Source organism: Emys orbicularis, chromosome 11, assembly GCF_028017835.1.
Source record: "Emys orbicularis isolate rEmyOrb1 chromosome 11, rEmyOrb1.hap1, whole genome shotgun sequence".
Lineage (NCBI taxonomy): Eukaryota > Metazoa > Chordata > Testudines > Emydidae > Emys > Emys orbicularis.
Window position 1 is genome coordinate 30,251,851 of NC_088693.1, and position 14,285 is coordinate 30,266,135.

The 14,285-nt window shown below is 45.1% G+C and overlaps 1 protein-coding gene across 1 annotated transcript in view; it reads left to right on the forward strand.

Annotated features, from left to right (window-relative positions):
* Positions 1 to 9,844: 9,844 nt before the first annotated feature.
* The window catches only part of GPD2 (glycerol-3-phosphate dehydrogenase 2), a 124,235-nt gene continuing 119,794 nt past the window's right edge, over positions 9,845 to 14,285 (forward strand). Inside the window, exon 1 of the mRNA XM_065413229.1 lies at positions 9,845 to 9,922. The gene's annotated coding sequence lies outside the window, so the exon portion shown is untranslated. The remainder of the gene's footprint in view (positions 9,923 to 14,285) is intronic.

Genomic DNA, 14,285 nt, shown 5'->3' on the forward strand with positions numbered 1-14,285 from the left:
GCCAGGTGTCATGAGAGTCGATTAGCAATCTCTTCAAGTGGCCATTCATTTGCATTTTAGTAACACCAGTTTACTAAACACCGGGAGGAAACCAGCATGGAATTTCCTTTACCAGCAGACTCCATGTATCCTTCTTCACAGCTTGAATGAGCTTTACTTTGGGGAGTAACCTTCAGAAGAATCGATTTCAAAGGTTCACTGGACTATAAAAGAGAGGGCAAAGAACCTCAAGTTATCTTTCACCTAGCAAGACAAAAGAACTGAGCACTTTGGACTTTGTGGGAGATCCTGACAAGGGGGTGGTCAGCCATCTTGTTGGAAGATAGCATGGTAAGGACTGTAGTTTTGTCAAGGCTTAGTCTCTAGAAAGCATTTTTCACTTTTATTTGCTTGTAACCATTTCTAACTCTATCCTTTGAGCTTGAACTCGTTTAAAATCCTATTTCTTTTTGTTAATAAACTTGTTTTACTTTTAATCTCAACTAACTCAATGCTGTGTCTGAAGGGAGTGATTGTGAACTCCAGTTAAAGAGATAAGCTGTGCATTTTGTCTCTTTAGAGGAGCAAATGAACCTTATTATTCCTCTGAATGGTCCAGGAAAGGGCAGGATGTTGCAGCGTACATGGTATTAGAAAATTCAGGACTGGGGTATTGGGATCATCTTGCCAGGTGTAACCAAAAATCTGGTGGATATCAGAGTATAGCTGGGTATAACAAGCAGGTTGCTGGGATCAGAATTGTTGGTCCAGGGCTGCTTGTCACACAGACAAGGGAGCTACAGCACCAGAGCAATTTAAAGAACCCAGGGTTACAGGGCAGGCAGTGACAATCTCTCACTGGTGTGGATTGAGAGCTACAGATTCCTAAAAGCCTGTTGACAAGTCCTTCCTTTCTCACTCTGGCAAAAAGAAAAGAAAATTCATTAGGTATTGTTACTTTCTGGCACAACTACAATTATGAAATAGTGGAAAAGAAACACCCTTAAATTATGCAAACAATCGTGAAACAGTCTCACAAAATGTAAATGAAAAAAAGTTTTTGTTGATAATTTCCATGGAAATTTTCAATTTTTTGCAGAAATTTGTATACCAAAAATATTTTCCAAAATCCTAAATATTTTGAGTTTGTCAAACTATTTCAGTTTTCAAGCATTCTTTTTTTGGAGAAACTTTCAAATTTTGACCAGCCCTACTGATCATACATAACTTTTTAAAAGATTTGCCACCACCATTTATAATAATTTCCAGAAACTGTAATAAGATTTCCACTTATTTGGGGAGATTTTTAGAAGCCAATCTTAGTTTTTGTTTTGTTTTTTGTTTTAAAAAGGATCTGCAAGCCCCTTTCTACCATTCCCACAGACTTTTTGGCTGCTGCTAGCCACCTAGAGACAGCAAAAATGTTCCTGTATTATAACTTATTTATTGTATCAGCTGAGCCTCCAAGACTAATGCATAGGCTTTGTTCCACTTCTGATCTGTCCCCTCATTCCCCTCCTTCTCCCCAGCACAGAAGCCATTAAATGAGAGAATATGCTCATTATCTTGATTATATGTGAGATAATGTGTTTCAGTTACTCCAAGGTGGTGATATAAGGAAGCAATGTTATGAAAAATAACAAGGATGAAGAAGCAGGAAAATCCACAGTTTCATTCCACCCTACACATCAGCATCACCCAATTTCTGGCAGTGTGAGGTTGTGTGTACTGTTTCTTTAAAACTGTAGTGGGAAACCATGCAGCAGGGGACTCAGGAAGTTGTTAAGATAGTGCCTTTTAGGTCCACGACCCATAAATGCACTAAAAAAATCTTGAGCCCCATCGTCTCCCACAGTCCCTTTTGAGTGCAAAGGATTGTGGGATTTAGAACATAGGACAACTATTTGGCCATTTTGTTACATGCAGATTTTACAAGGTGGGGAGCGTGGGAACGGCTGATGGTGTCAAGGGGTGCTGTGGGTGAGCGCTAGGGGCACAGAGTGGTACTCCTGCAGTGTGTGTGTGTGTGTGTGGGGGGGGTGTGGTGGTGGTGGTGGTGGAGTGGAGTGGGGTGGGGGTGGATTACTAGTCCTGAGTGAGGAGGTGGTGATGGTGCTGCTGCTGAGGTGGGCTTTTCCCTTCCCTCTCCCTGCCTGCATAATACTTGGCACTGGAGATTGGACAGCACTGCTCTAGGAAGCTGAGGTTGGTTCCCCAGCTCCTTGAAGCTGCTCAGTTTATACAGGAGCTGAGCCATGCCCAGGGCAGGGAGGAGCTACTCTCTCGGCCTTGCAGACAGGGCGGGGGGGGGGGGGAAGCAACCACAACAAGAAGGAGGAGGGTGATAGGAACAAACAGCTCCTTCCCTAATTTGGCCCTGGTTTCTGCTGGGTCCTAGCACCCTTTTCAAACGCTGTAGCTCAGGCTCTGACTGTGCATGACTCAGCAGGAACCCAGGCAACTGCTTTTCAGGATGGTGTTCTAAGGAGAAGCTCTTTCAGGAGGAAGTGGGGGAAGAGAGACAGAGTAGCTTTAGGGACAGTAATGTCTCCCTTATTCTAATACATTTCCTTGTTAAGTATTAGATGAAAACAACTCTGTGATCCTCTATCATTATCATCACGTGAGAAGCAGAAAACTCACTTAACCTGGCAGGAATGGCTGTGTGGGCATTCACTGGACATTCGGAGCCAGATTCTGATATCAGTTGCATCAGTGTAAATTTGCAATATGTCCACTGAAATTATTGGAAGGGTGGGCGTATTTCTGTCAGGGACTGCATTGGATCACAGCTCATGAAAGTGCCTTGGTTTCACAGGAGAGCGTGCACTGGGGAGTTTGTTGGGGCCTTTAGCTTCTGGTTGTCCAAGATGCAATTTGCATTTATACAATGCATAGAGAGACTGCCTTGTGTAACAGAGTAAGGAATGGATATTAGAGCATCTAGTAATGCTTTGACTATAACACTTTTGCATGTGACCACCCATGTTAGGTTGACAAATCTGACCATGGCAAATTCTGCCATTCAGTGTTGTGCTAGAGAGGAAGCTAGAAGAGGCCCTCATGAGCCCATTGTAAACATTCCACATCAAAATAAAGGGAAAGTTAAGGTGAGTTCCCCTGCTTCTAGAAGGGGTGCCTCTTTTCTAGATATTGATTAATAATCCCTGCCAGAAGCATCTTATGTGTAGATTGCATAAAAATACTGCTCAAGAGGTAACTGCACTGTCAGACACCACTTATTCCCATTGCCTGCCTCCTGCAGATGGTGAAGTGCTCCCATTCTAGGAGCCTAGGCTTGGCCATTATGTTACATTGTGCGTTCTGCATCAAATAATGGGGCCAATGACTACACACTTTTAAAATCTAAATCGTGACTTTTGCATTTTTTGCTGACTAAGCATGTTTTTTAACATGACAACAACAAGCCTTAGTTATGATTACAATAAATTTTTCTTTTAATGGGAAAATGAATGGATTCCCTACTTCTCCTCAAGCACATGCACCCCTAGAATTTAAGGTTTATCACATTCTAATGAGGAACATCTTTGAAGGAACTCCCTGATAATATATTGGCAACCTGTGCCTAGTGTAAAGCTGTTCAACTGGCTTTCTGAATAATCAAGTGATACTTGATACCAGCCGCCAGAGAGGGGGAAAACACATTTCTAAATGTTTAATCATAGCTGTGACTAAGTACTTTTGTTCTCTGAAGGTAGTAATTATAATAGAGCCCTCTTGAAGAAATCGCAGAGTTCAGACTCTGCTGCTATTTCCTTCACTATATGTTTCTACTTCTCTGCTGTTATTATTCAAAAATGGAATGAAAAACAGAGAAATTTAGTTGAAGAAAACAGTAGCAGTATAGACAGATTTTCTTCAAGAGTGGAACTCTTATGATTAGGGGTCCACTAAATTTGCGGCTGTGAAATTTGCTTCTTGGACCGTGAAATCTGGTCTCTCCCATGAAATTTGCTCTCCAGCCACCTAGCTCTGAAGGCAGAGCAGAGAGCGGCGGCTGCTGCCCCGGGGGCCAGCTCTGAAGGCAATGCCGCCCTCCAGCAGCAATGAAGTAAGGATGGCAATACTATGACCCCCTAATAGGCTTGCAACCCCCTCTTGGGCCCAGGCCCCTCGTTTGAGAAATGCTGCGGAGAAATCCCATATTTGTCATGGGTTGGTCATAGCATAAATAGCAAATTTTGTGGATGTGTAACACATCTGCAAAATTTTGCTATTTATGCCATGACCAACCCGTGAAAATTGTGTGATTTCTCCGCGATTTCAGTTGAGCCCTACTTATGATATATAACTTTGGCATATAGTCAAGAATTGATAATATTTTTCTCAGTATTCCCTTGCTAACGAAAAGAAACTGCCTCAAGGATTAAGGACAAAAGGTCAACTCTTCCTTAACCCAACACCTGCTGAGCACTTAATGTTGGGCCCTCTGAAATTCTGGTCCTGGCTTACATCCCAGGCAGCAAGCTACACGAAGAATCAGGACATAATAATATAACCTAGACATTAAATAAAACAATATACTCAAAGATATATATATATATATTAAGGCACCTAATTTTCTGTTTAACTGTGAAAAGAATCTATTTTAATACTGTTTAGGTCCTGCACTGTTTTAACTTATGAACCTGTCCTTAGCACTGCCTAAAGGATTTGACAAAAACTGGATGCTCAGCAGAAGTCTTCTAATTACATTGGGCTTAGTTGTAGAGCCTTGTGCGGACACAAAATTTGTAACTGCATCTGACCAGCAAGCATGGTCCATGGATATCTGCATCTAGATATCCGCGGATATAAAGAGGATATCCGCAGATTTGCAGGGATCTAGCTATTTGGGTTGTTTAGAGAGGAGATTGCCTAATAAAAGTGATAATTTAAACAGATTTCACTAACTGTTGGATTTGCTATTTTTCAGAAGAGCAACTCAGTCCCTTTCCCTACTTTTTTCCACTCAGTCATGATTTTGTTGGTTTTGGAGGATTCATGAAACACAGAAGGTTCAGAATTCAAAATGTGCTCACTTGGGGAAAATGTATGTAATTATCTTTAAGATTTATATAATGTCTTTTATTTTGAATGATCCAGAAGCAGTTGACAAACTATTTGCATGCATACACCACCACTGAAATGCAGCAACCTTCAACCACAGTGAGAGGATAGAATTTTAGTCAAAGATACTGAGGCAAAGTCCAACTCTTACAAAAATACATTAGTGGTTTTAGTGTTCACAAGAGATGGACCAAGCTACAAACTTCAGATCCAGTTTACAACCTTTGCAAAGTTTTCATGTGTATGTTCAGTTTGGAGTTTTGTTTTTACCTATTGTAATGTCATGGGGTATTTGTAAATTACGCATCAAGGTTTGGATTTTGAACCCTACTGTTTGCCTTACTTCCTTCACCTCCATGTAAAGTTCTGTGCTTTTGGTTTGGACCTAACTCTGTACATACTGAGAAGACAAGCTCCTAGTTCTTAAGTTCTCATCTGAAGGATCTTCACCCCCAAAGCAAACTGTATGGTGCCTAGTTTATTTACCCCAGAAGGGCAAAGGGCTGAGTTGGCTCTAGGGGAATTCAAACTTGATGTTCTAGGGAATCGAAAGATTCCAACTCTCACACCAATGACTTTCCCCCCCCTTTTAAAAAGTATTGCCGTCTCTAAATTTTATTTGAGATATTCAGGCTGCCAAAATTGGAAGCAAAGACTATTACTTACTTTGCAAAATTTTTGAAAGCCAACACTGAGTATGATGAAGTGTTTATTGCTTTTCAGTGATATCTAGAGATGTGACAGCCACATGTTATTAGTTCAGCTTCCAATTTAGTTCATCTGGTTATATCTGAGCTAATGTTTATGTGCAACTGGAGTAGGATTGGATTCCTATGGACTCCTCAGATGGGACCTGCTGCTGACATTTAGCTGGCTGCCAGGAGACTGGAGCATGCCTCAAGGACAATATGTGTGGGCAGGAGATGGGCCCTATCATTGATTTGCAGCAGTAGCTTATTTTTCTGTGCCTGGTAGATGACATGCCTTGTCCTGCACAGAAAGCATGTTGACTAGGCATTGAACAGGGAAGTACAGCAAGGAAAGTAGCTCTTGGGAAGCAGCCAAGAAGCGTGGTAAGGGGCAATCACTGCTCCCGTCACCCCAAGAAAGCAGGGGTCAGTAAAATGCATGGTCTTTTGCGGGATCCTGCCCTCTCAGATCCCAGTTCCCTTAAGCAACAAATCTAGGCAGTGCATGGACAAACACAGGCTGACGGGGAGCTTGGGTGTATATAAATAGCCACAGAATCAGGTTGCCTCTGAGTCTACCATGGGATTTTACGTGGGCTTCACCTAGTGAAAAGACCCCGCTGCAAGATCTAAAGGTTAGCATCAGAGCTGGTTGGCATTCTGCACTGAGTGGCTTCAGTTCCTCCCAGGCACAGTGCAGGGCAGCAGCAGCCAGTTTTCAAGGGTTAGGCAGCGCTCCCTGCAAACTAGAGCCAAGTGCCTCTCCTCCTCTTACTGGGGCTTTCCCATTATATTGGGTGAATGAGATGCCTGTTAATCAGACAACAGTGACCGGGCCCCCTTGGACTTGTGCATTTCTTAGTATCTGGAAAACCCATATGCTGCAGCTGTGTACTGGTGAGATCACATGTATTGGGGGTGCTGGCTGGATGCTGCATTGGCTCCAGGGCATCCACCACCACCTCCTCCTCCCCACATTCCAACTGCCAAGTGGCCTGGGCAGGCAGAGTGCTGCGAGTCTTCTGCTTGATTATCATAGAAAATCCCCCCATCCAAAAGTAGAAGAGTATCTAGCACCTCCTGCAACAGGGCGGGGAGAGGGGGGGATAGGGGGGTTGCACTGTGCTCTGCTTCATAGGTGAACAGCGAATCATGGAAGCAATGGGTCAGCTGGTACTATGTTGAGTACCACTCTCATTCCCTTGCCTCCTACAATAAGGCCCTCACAGAACTGAGGAATCAGTGGAAACGCCAAAATTCCTGGAAACCAAGTTTCACCCTCTTCCTGGAGCTATTCACCTGCTCCAGGAAGTGGGGTACAATTCCTCCTGTGGAACAGCACAGGCAAAGGAGTCTGTGGGCTCAATTAAGCTCACTGACTCACAGTCATCCTCTGTCAGACTTTCATCACATTTGCTCTGCCTATGGGGACAACTCCCCTCTCCACAGTGACAAAAGGTTGGCCTGGCACTACCTATACCACATAGGCCAACCTGTCCCTCAATATAGGTGTTAGAGGCAGAGAGAGCAAAGCAGCCACAGTGGGAGTGGGAGAAGGGGGAAAACAAATACAGCCTCCTGGTGACTGTACCGACAGAATGAGGGGGCTACCCCAGAGCTGTTGAATATGGGAGGTTAGTCAACACCCCTAGACTGATCAACAAAGGGATCAACTATACCACAGCAATCTTGGTAAAGGTATCAACAAGGAACTCCACCCTATCTTTTTGGCTGGAGTCTGTGAGTTTAACACCAAGGACTGGCAGTGCCATAATGGACTCAGCACCCACTGACTTGGTGTTGACATTTCCCTTGGCAGGCTCAGAGTCCCTGAGCAGTTTCAAAGGAGCTCAGGGACAGGCTGCTCCATCCAATGGCATCCTAGAAGGCCCAAGATATGGCCACCAAGCTCTGTTACCCACCAAACTGGGCATGACAGCCAAGAGGCTACTACTGTCAAGCACTGGGCCAGAGTCTAGGCCAGGGGCAGAATCAGGGTCAAGGATTGTGAGAGGAGGAAGCACTACAATGGAATGACTAGGGTCAGCCCAGGGCTTCAATATCCTTAAAGATTGCCTCTAAGTCCACTGAGTCCCCCCTATAAATCACTGAGGAGAATTTGACCTTGGCACCAACTGGTGGGAGTGGTGTTAAAGGCGGGGGATCTCACCCAAGGCCTCTTCCACCAAGGACTCCAAAGAAAGGAGGATGGCAACTCTGTCCCCTTCTGCTTCCTCCTCAGCCATCTCCACCTGCTGGACTGTCCTAGGGGGCAGCATTTCAGAGGCAGCTACAACATCATCTCCGAATGGTGAGTGGGAGCGTTGCTGCAAACTGTAGGGAGTCACTTGTCTGAGACTCATGCTTGAGCTTTGCCTTCCACCTACTCCCTGTAGTCATCTTCCAGGCGGTGGTATTAGAATCAGCACAGATGGCTTACAAGTAAGGGAGACAGAACAGGAGCTGACAGGGACATGGATATTCTCCTTTTGGGGTTACTCTGCCTCTCCCATTATCTCCTACCCCGCTAAGAACATGTAGGGTGGCTAGTGGTGGCTGCCTGCTCAGCTGGGTTCAACAAGGTGCCATCTCCAGCATCAGAGTAGAGTCAGGCAGGGCTTCACCCTGTGCCTGAGGTGAAGGTGGGTGAGGGACTGGCTGCAAGTGTGGGGCAATGGTGGCACTGGTGTCAGTGCCCTCTCTTGACCTGGAGGGGAGGACTCGTGCTCCCCCCTTGCTGGCCTATAGGGGAGTCCCTTTAGATGTGCTCAGTGCCTTGCCCAGGAGGCACTGCACCTCCCCTGATGGCAGTAAGGCTGTGAATGGCGGAGACTTGGGTCCTTGAATTCCATCAGGAGAGTGACAATAGAGGAGCTTGATTTCCCCAGGGCAGAGAGGGGGAATAGGAGGGCCACATTAAGGAGGAAGGGTGGCACTGAGGACAGCAGCACCCTCATGCCCATTCCCTCCAAAGGCTTGCTGTGGATGCAAGTGTCTCACATGGCAATTGCCCTTCAAAAGCCACTTTGTCATACATTTTGGAGGCCACCACAATGGCTGAGGGCCCCTCCCACAATGCCCACACAGAGAATTAGATAGCCACCAGGAACAGAAAGCTATCTGCCAGAACCTGGTCCTCCTGTCAAGGTTGAGAAAGGGGCATCAGCTGCTCTAGGCAGAGAGAAATTGGTAATATCAGTGGCTCTGGGGGATGCAGCCACATGGTCCTAGGACTGTGTACTCCTGGACTTATGGAGTGGGTGAAAAGTCTGGAGGTGGTGGTGATAGAAGCAACCCCAGCCCCAGTAGATGGGGTGGCAGTGATCAAGAGGTCTTTCTGGTAGGTCCTTGCCTTTGCCCTTAGAAGAAGAGAAAGTTCTGACAGTGGAGCCTTTGTCCTTGAAGGGAAGGCTGATGTCATGGAGTGAGGACAACAAATGTTGACCGGGAATCCCCTTCCCCCCTCAGCCTCTGACTCATCTGGGCCACCTGGGCAGAAGCCTTATAGGGGAGCGTGGGGGCTTGCCACGGTGGTGGAAGAAAAATGGGGGCAGTTAACAAAAACGATAGCACTCCCTCCTTCCTAGACAGAGCAGAGTGAGGGGCCAAACAAAAGAACCAGGGGAGTATTAGTGACCTGCCCCTCCTGGCTGCATGGGGATGGCTAGGGGTAAGAGCTCAAGGCAAACACCGGTGGGAAGAGGGGAAACAAACGGTGAGAGGAGGCCCTGTGTTCCCAAGAAGGGGGGGGGGTATTCTTGGGCATATGGGAGCAGAGAGAGGGGAGAGAAGGGGCGTCAAGGCATGCGCCCTCCCTCACAAGAGGGGAGGCAGCAAATCCAAATTGCAGCAAGGGGACAAAACCAACAAAACAGGGCAAGGTGGGGAGTGGAGGAGCAGGACTGGCCACTGTGGCCAGAGACCCGGGTCCGGGGTAGGAGGTCGGGGGGAATCAGAGCGGGCGCACCCGCCCGCCCGCAGCAGCAGCCGCTGCCAGTGCCAGAGCAGGGACAGTTCTACGCTGTTCCCCTCACCGCTCCTTCCAGCAGCAGCAGGAGGAGGTTACTTTTCAGTGTCTGGTTACAAGAAGACACGCCTCGTGCTGCCTGGAAGCGTGTTGAACTAGCTGGTGGACGGGCAAGTGCAGCAGGAAAAGCAGCTTCTGGGAAGCAGCAAGAAGCACGGTAAGGGAGATGCACGGATTCCTGCATCCCGGGGCAGCGGGGGACAGTGCTGCACAGGGCCTAGTGGGGAGCCTACCCTCCCTGCTCGGGGAAGAGTCGCTTCCTTTAGGCAACAGCTCCAAGCCGTGCGCGGACAAAGACAGGCCGACGGGGGAGGTATAAATAGTCACAGAATCAGGTTGCATCTGGGCCTAGTGGGGGCTGTTAAGGGGGATGCACTAGTGCATAGGCCCCAGTGCAAGGTGTCACGGCTAGATCCTGCTGGCGCTCTAATCTGCACTCAGTGGCGTTAGCTCCTCCCGGGCACGGTGCAGGGCAACAGCAGCCTGTTAGCACGGGCCGGGCCGTGCTCCTTGCAAGCCCGGGCCCAGCGCCAAAGCTCTCATCCTCCGCCTCCTGCTCGCGCTTTGCCGTTCCATTGGGCGAAGGAGACGCCAGTTAATCCGGCGGCCCCGGCCCAACCCCCGTGGACTTCCGCGTTTCCTGGTACCTAGAAAGCCCATGAGCCGCAGCTGAGGGTGCAGGTACTGAGGCTGCTGGCTGGAAGCTGCATTAGCCCCACTGCTGCTGCATCCACCTTCTCTTCCATCCTAGGCGGTAAAGACCTTGCTGGAAGCATCGGCTAGTATTACTGAGCAGTTCCTAGTGTTTCAGGGAGCAACAGCCTGACTAAGCTCCTTGCCAGCAAATTTCTGCTTTGTAAGTGTCTGCTATTTTTTTTTAAAGCTGCTTTGCTTTAAGTTGCCTGCATTGCTAATAATAAAATAAAGAGGGTTACTGGGGGAGAAAAATTGAAGCATACCACCCAACTCCATTTAAATACAGTGGGCTGGCAGAGCTTTTTGGAGAGGGCACTCATGGGAACACTAGTAAGTAATCTGATAGATAATTTAATATTATATGTACATGTAAAATAATAAAACAAGGCTTGGCAGCACAACGTATATTGCCAAGCAGCTGCTATCCTGACTGGGCTACAGGAATTACTCCACATCACCTTCTTGTTATTTGGCAGAATCAAATAAGAGCACAGCTGGGGTGAAAACATTTCCTCTCTGAGTTATCATCAAAAGGCATTTTTATGCATGAGGGGCCACTTCTTCAGGACTCAGTTACTAAATTTTGTGGTGTCATAACTCAGATGGATTGCATTGCCTCTTGCTTCCTAGATAAAACTGTAATGGACTTGTCGACACTTTTGTAGGCAGCAAGTGACTTTTTTTGCTTCAGCATTTAATTCTGATGTAAGTTTATATTTGCAGTTGTGGATACAGTGAGGGCAAAAAAAAAAAAAAAAAAGGCACTGCAAAGTGTTGCTCAGTGGTTTTAAAAACAAACCAAGAACAGGATAATATACTTGTTATGAAATTAAGTGTAATCACTCAAAGTTATATAAACCATCCTTACGCATTAACCCATACTTGCAAAAGATCTCATTTTTACAACCCTAATAGATTATTATAAATTTCTTGGGGATACTCATCCATTCAGATCAAACGATTAAACAGGAGTTTCACAGTGGAATGTGTTCTGTAACAAAAACTTCAGTTGTTACTTCTTAAGAGTTTTTAAAATTGATGATATATAACAAACTTGTATAAGGTCCCTTGTAGCTATCTCTTTTTGCTTTATGTCATCATCCCTTTCAGTAGTTAAGTACACTTAGGATTTCTTAGTATTCTGAAGCTCTTGTTTTATATAGTGGCATTTCAGACAATTCCCTAAACATTGTGGAATCTATTTGGTTAACTTTTCTGCAAATGAAGCATTCCACTATAGTTAAGGTGTTGTCTCTACTAAAAATGTCTGTTATATATTGCACTTCTTTTTAAAATTCTAATTGACAAAAAAGTAAATGTTCTATAACAAACTAATAAACATAATGGAACATTGATTGAGTCTTGCTTTCCTATTGGATACCATACAAATCTAACTGCTAGGAAGATGGATACTGGCCACAGAATACCATATCCATGGTAACATTGCTGAACTTTTGAAAATAAAGGGAATTTATTTTTAATTTGAATTTAAAAAAAGATTTTCATGGAATAAAAGCTTTTGAGTTGGGTATTTCTGTATAGTTAATGACCAGGTGGATTTCCTTGAGCTTTTCTCTCTTCTAGCCAGCCACTAACTGCTAGGGAAGTGTCTGGTGTGAAGGCCATTAGTACACACCTTCAATTATATGAGTTATTTCCCGAGGCTTGAAAATTTTATCAGATCTACCTTCCATAGGACTAAACCTACAGAAAGGCTGATACCAAAGATAAACTTGAAGCTAGCCCTGTACCCGGGCTGCTGGTAAGAAGTAGGAGCTGTCTCTGTCTTCGAACTCTCACTTTTCTCCACTGTTGGGGCAAAAATAGTTCTCTTTCTTTTCCCCTAGCAGCTGCATGTTCTCCATCCTCTGTCTTGTTTTTTGTTGTCGGGGAACTTGCTTTCCTCTCAACCCCAGTGCCTACTGCTGTTGCTTAGAGCTTTCTCAAGCAGCAACAGAATGAAATTGACAAGACTAGGCACTTGCACTGCTTTTTCTCAATATCCGCATACAATTTCACACTACTGCTATTTGAAAAAGCACTGAATAAGTAGCAGGGCACTGGAGTTCTGTTTGTAGACTCAGACAACACTGTTCACATTTGGAAATTCATCTTCATGACCATAAGGGGCAGATTATTTTTATATAAAATCTTAATTCTTATGGTTCCTAATTTATGAGGGAGAGTTTCCTTGTCTCCGGTGACTGAAATTGTCAAGCCCTGGATATCGCTTGTACAGATATTATTGCAGTAGTGACATTGGTCTCAGAATCATTCTACTTTGTGATTCTTACCCATACTTATCACAGATGCTATTCTTATATTCTCCCTCTCTCCCCTCCCTCCCCCCCCCCCCCATCACATATATACCCATACACACACTCTCTGGATCAAAGTTTGAGAATATTTGCTGGCGGTCTGCAGAAAGCTGGCTGGTCATATTGTGCTGGCTTTCCTTATTTCCAGCTGCTAAGTCACTTTAAAAAACAGCTAAAATATATTAAATACTTTCCTAATATTACTTTCCCATGTAATGATCACTGTAGTTGCTACAAGACAGTTATGTGATTATGAATGAAAGGGGAGGTGTTTGATTGCAAATGGCAGGAGAGTTTGTCCATTAGATAGTCTCTCTATTTAGATGTGGTCCATCCTAGGAAAATTCTTGAGAACATATAAGAGGTATCATTGATGCTATATATTAATTTTGTATAAGTAAAAATACTGAATGCAACAGATTTGAGATTTAAATTGTCTGAGGTCAGGAAATTCAGACTTTGACTTTCCACTGGAATTGTAACTGTTACTTTCATGGGCTCTGTGCATTTCGCTGGGTCTTTCATTCCATGATCCCATGTGTGTATAGATATATAGATAGTGTATATGTATAGATTCCACTTAGCTGATTGCTACTGGGGCTATATGGTTTGTCATCTTAGGCTAGTTAGGCCCATCTTCTGAGTACTGATTGGTAGTATTATAGATAGCACTTATCAGATAAGTGAATTTAAATACCTAGGATCAATGGTTGCTGAATATGGTACCCTCCTGAGTAATGCCTAGCATCGTACCAAATCTGGTTAGTACAAATGGCAGGAAATGTCTCTGTGATAAAAAGATGCCAATAAAGTTAAAAGTGTATAAAACTGTAACTTGACCCATCCTATATGTATAGAACAGAGACTTGGCCAGCCACAAGAATAGAAATGAGTATGCTCTCCACCACGGAAATGAAGATGTTGAGATGGTCAAATGGTTGTACACTCTGTGAGAGGAAACAAAATGAGGTTGTGGTGGACCTAATGTGGGTTGCCTCAACTGAAGACAAATTGAGAGAGGTGTGTTACCAGATTTGCCCATTACTTTGGGGTATGCTCATTTATTCAGGTTACTCTTCTGGGGAAGGGGCTTCTGTAATTCTATCAATGTATTGCTTGTGTCACTTGTGTTTTCATATGGAGTTCTACTTCTCCCTTCTGCAAGTCCCCTCCCAATGGAGCTATCCTGCAGGACCTAGGTTCCCTAAGGCTGGGTTTCTCCAGCCCCAGAACCGGATGAACCCCCACACACCCACACATACACTAACAGAGCAAGTCTAAGCGGACCGGGTCAATCAGCACTGTCAAGCTGACCCCTTATATGTCTCTGGACTCACTGGGCTGGATGAAGCAGCACTTTCAAGCTGCCTCTCCTTATATGCCCCTGGGCTCCATGGACTGGGTCAAGCAGCACTTTCAAGCTGTTACCCTTATTTATGCGTCCCAGATTCAGCATGTCCCTATCCCCACGCTCACAACACAATTGTACTGGCAGTAACCTACTTG